Source organism: Corapipo altera, unplaced genomic scaffold (assembly GCF_003945725.1).
Source record: "Corapipo altera isolate COAL_440 unplaced genomic scaffold, ASM394572v1 72686, whole genome shotgun sequence".
Taxonomy (NCBI): Eukaryota; Metazoa; Chordata; class Aves; order Passeriformes; family Pipridae; genus Corapipo; species Corapipo altera.
In genome coordinates, this window is record NW_020887535.1 from 1 (window position 1) to 3,950 (window position 3,950).

At 49.9% G+C, this 3,950-nt stretch overlaps 4 non-coding genes across 4 annotated transcripts; all 4 read left to right on the plus strand.

Annotated features, from left to right (window-relative positions):
- The first annotated feature begins 3 nt into the window (after positions 1-3).
- TRNAY-GUA lies at positions 4-92 on the plus strand. Its single transcript is given in 2 exon segments — positions 4-40; positions 57-92. It is a non-coding gene; the product is annotated as a tRNA-Tyr (tRNA).
- A 1,365-nt stretch (positions 93-1,457) lies between these two features.
- On the plus strand, positions 1,458-1,533 carry TRNAY-GUA. The gene has a single exon. It is a non-coding gene; the product is annotated as a tRNA-Tyr (tRNA).
- A 1,527-nt stretch (positions 1,534-3,060) lies between these two features.
- TRNAA-AGC lies at positions 3,061-3,133 on the plus strand. The gene has a single exon. It is a non-coding gene; the product is annotated as a tRNA-Ala (tRNA).
- Positions 3,134-3,832: 699 nt separating this feature from the next.
- On the plus strand, positions 3,833-3,921 carry TRNAY-GUA. The gene is given in 2 exon segments: positions 3,833-3,869; positions 3,886-3,921. It is a non-coding gene; the product is annotated as a tRNA-Tyr (tRNA).
- The last annotated feature ends 29 nt before the right edge of the window (positions 3,922-3,950 follow it).

Consider the following 3,950-nt stretch of genomic DNA (forward strand, 5'->3'; position numbering starts at 1 on the left):
CTTCCTTCGATAGCTCAGCTGGTAGAGCGGAGGACTGTAGGCTCCCTCACACGGCCATCCTTAGGTCGCTGGTTCAACTCCGGCTCGAAGGAATGTCCTTTTGGCTCTGGCCCAGATCCTGCAGCACTGCTGTGTTTTTGGCCCTACCCCAGTGGCTCTCTTTCAAAGGGCTGCCCAGCCTTGAGCTCTTGCCTCACTTTGGGAATACAACTGGACAAGCAGATTTGGTTGAACTCTGGGCTGGACGATGGTGGTCCTGATCACTCGTGTTTTTCATGGCCACCTCCAGCAGGAAAGTGAGTGGGGGGGTGGTGGTGTGAGAGCAATGCAAATGGGAGGCCCAGGCTTTGGGTGCAGGCCATCCTGAATTAGGGTGGGTTCCTGGGAGGGGAGAGGCCCTCAAGCAGAGCTGCAGGGTGGGGAATTGGCTCAAGTGGTAGAGCGCTCGCTTAGCATGCGAGAGGCAGTGGGATCGGTGCTCACATTCTCCAATGCTTTTCATTCCCCTTGCCTGGACACAGGGCCCTTTGGTGGGGGTCCCATGTCCCCTGTGAGATGTGGGAGATTTATGGTGTGCCCTGGATTTACAGAGGACAAGGACATCCAGGGCTGTGTCAAGAGCACTACAGCAGTTCAGCAATGGAACTGACTTTCGCTCTCCTTGCTTGACAGATCATAGAATCATAGAATAGCTAAGGTTGAAAATGACCTTTAAGATAATCAGGTCCAACCGTCAACCCAGCACTACCACCTGATTCATCATTAAATCATGTCTTCAAGTGCCATAGTGACATGTTTTTTAACACTTCCAGGGACAGTGACTCCACCAATTCCCTGGGTAGACTGTTGCAATACTTTACAACTGTTTCCATGAAAATTTTTTCCTAATCTAAACCTCCTCTGGTGCAACTTGCGGCCTTTTCCAAATTTCATCCCCAGTACTGTAAAAGACACCAATGAAGTGGAGCAACTTCAGTGGAGGGCCACCAAGTATCTCAAGGAATGGAGAGATTTCTCTTTGAGGATGGGCTGAGGAGAGTGAGAAAGTTCAGCTTGGAGAAAGAGAGAATCAGAGGTCTTGTTCTTCACCCTCCAGCATACACGAGTAGAAGAGTGTCTGTATATTTGTCTGGTTCTTGACTGGAGAGCTAAAGACAGCACAGTGAAAGGGAATAAAGGAAAATCGCAGCAGGATATGGGTAAGATCTTTTTGGCCATGAGGAGAGTCTAGCTGTAGAAGATGATGTCCAAGAAGCTTGTGGAGCATTTCCTTTTGCAGGTTTTGCATGATTTGATGGGCTAAAGGGATTGAGCAAGGTGTTGTGATGTTGGAGCTGAGTCTGTTTGAAGCAGGATGTTGTAATAGAGGCATGACGCTGTGCCTAAAGCCATGCTGTGGCTGGGGAAGTGCTGGATGAGTGTGTGATGGGTGAGGTAGTGGACATGGCCCTGTGCTTCCTTCAATAGCTCAGCTGGTAGAGTGGAGGACTGTAGGCCATCCTTAGATTGCTAGTTCAATTCCAGCTTGAAGGAATGTCCTTTTGACTCTGGCCTAGGTCCTGCAGCACCACTGACTTCTGAGGCCAAAGTGGCCTCTTTTCAAGAGCTGTCCAGTGCTGAGCTCTGATCTTTAGTCGTGAAGACAACCAGACAAGACATTCTGGGGGAGAACTCTGGTCAGGGAGTTGTGGTCTTGACCACTGAGTTTATTTGGGGTCACATATAGTAGGAATGTTGGTGGTATGAGAGTAGGATGATGGAAGGCCCAGGCTTTGGGTGCAGGGCATCCCGAATCAGGGGTAGGTATCTGGGAGGGGAGAGGACCCTCAGGCAGAGCCGCGGGATGGGGAATTAGCTCAAGTGGTAGAGTGCTTGCTTAGCATGCGAGAGGGAGCAAGATCGATGCCTGCATTCTCCAGTGCTCCATTTTCATGTGTCCCATTGCCTAGACACAAGGTCCTTTTCCAGGGGTCCTACGTCCTCCTGGGGCCTTGAGTGCTTGCAGCCTACCCACAATACAAAGAGTAGGAGAACGTCCAATTCTGCATTAAGAGCAGCATGGCCAATCTAACAGGGAACCTTATTTTCTCCCACTTTCCTTGATAGATGTAAAATGTCATCTCAATCAATGTGTCCAGTTTTGAGATCCTGTGTACTGGAAAGACATTAATGAAATGGAGCAACTTCAGAAGAGGACCACCAAGAATTTCAAGGAATGGAGGGATTCCTCTAGGTGGATGGGTCAAGGACAATGGGAATGTTCAGCCTGGGGAAAGAGAGATTTGGAGGGCTTACACATGACCTTCCAGTTTGTAGGAATAAAGCAATGACTCTCCTTTCATATGGTACTTGACCAGAGAGCAAAAGACTGCACAGTGAAAGGGAATGGAGGGAAATTGTAGCAGGATATGGATAAGCTCTATTTGGCTGTGAGGAGAGTCCAGCTGCAGAAGATGATGTCCAAGGAGCTTGTGGAGCATTTCTGTTTGCGGTTTGCATGATTTGACATGCAAAAGGGATTGAGTAAGGTGTTGTGATGTTGGAGCTGGGGCTGCTTGAAGTTTGAAGCAGGATGTTAGAATAGAAGCAAGATGGTGTGCTGTGGCGAGGAAAGTGTTGGATGAGTGTGTGATGAGTGAGGTAGTGGGCATGGCCCTGTGCTTCCTTTGATAGCTCAGCTGGTAGAGCGGAGGACTGTAGGCTTCCTTGCACAGCCATCCTTAGGTTGCTGGTTCAACTCTGGCTCTAAGGAGTGTCCTTTTGGAGGGTCCCTTTGGCCCAGATCCTGCTGTGCCGCTGCCTTTTTGGCCCTTTCCAGGTGAATTCCCTTCAAAGGCTACCCAGCTGTGAGCTCTTGCCTGAGTTTAGGAAGATGACCAACCAAGGAAGTTTTGGGGTGAAGTGTAGGATGGGGATGGTGCTTCTGATCATTAAGGTTGTAAGAAAAGTGAGTGGATGAGCTGGTGGTGGTCTGAGAGCAATGCCAATATGCGTGCAGGGCCTCCTGAATCAGTGGTGGGTGTCTCTGAGGGGTGAGGCTCTCAGGCAGAGCTGCAGGGTGGGGAATTAGCTCAAGTGGTAGAGCGCTCGCTTAGCATGCGAGAGGCAGCGGGATCGATGCCCGCATTCTCCAGTGCTTTTCATTCCCCTTGCCTGGACACAGGGTCCTTTGGTGGGGATCCCTCTGTCCACTGGGGGCTGTGGGGAGATTTATGGTGTGCCCAGATTTACAAAAGACAAGAACATTTGGGGCTGTATCAAAAGCACTACGGGCAGTTTGACAGAGGAACTGATTTTCTCTGTCTTTGCTTGACAGTTCTCAACTATCAAGCCCAGTACAGAAAACAAATCCATGAAATGGAGCAACCTCAGTGGAGGGCCACCAAGGATCCCAAGGAATGGAGATTTCTCTTTATGGATGGGCTGAGGAGAGTGAGCATATTCAGCTTGGAGAAAGAGAGATTCAGAGGACTTGCACATGACCTTCTATTGCTTAGGTGTAGGTTATGGAACAATTTTGTTTAGTCTGATGCTTGACCAGAGGGCAGAAGACAGCACAGTGAAAGGGAATGAAGGGAAGTTGCAGAAGGATATGGGTAAGCGCTGGATGGTAGTGAGGAGAGTCCAGGTATTGCTGATGTCCAAGGAACCAGGGAGTGGTTCTGTTTGTGGCTTGCATGATAGGATGGGCTAAAGGGATTGAGCAAGGTGTTGTGATATTGGAAGTGTGGCTGTTTGAAGCAGGATGTTGTAACAGAGGCATGATGCTGTGCCATGGCTATGGAAGTGCTGGATGAGTGATGGGTGAGGTAGTGGGCATGGCCCTGTGCTTCCTTCGATAGCTCAGCTGGTAGAGCGGAGGACTGTAGGCTCCCTCACACGGCCATCCTTAGGTCGCTGGTTCAACTCCGGCTCGAAGGAATGTCCTTTTGGCTCTGGCCCAGATCCTG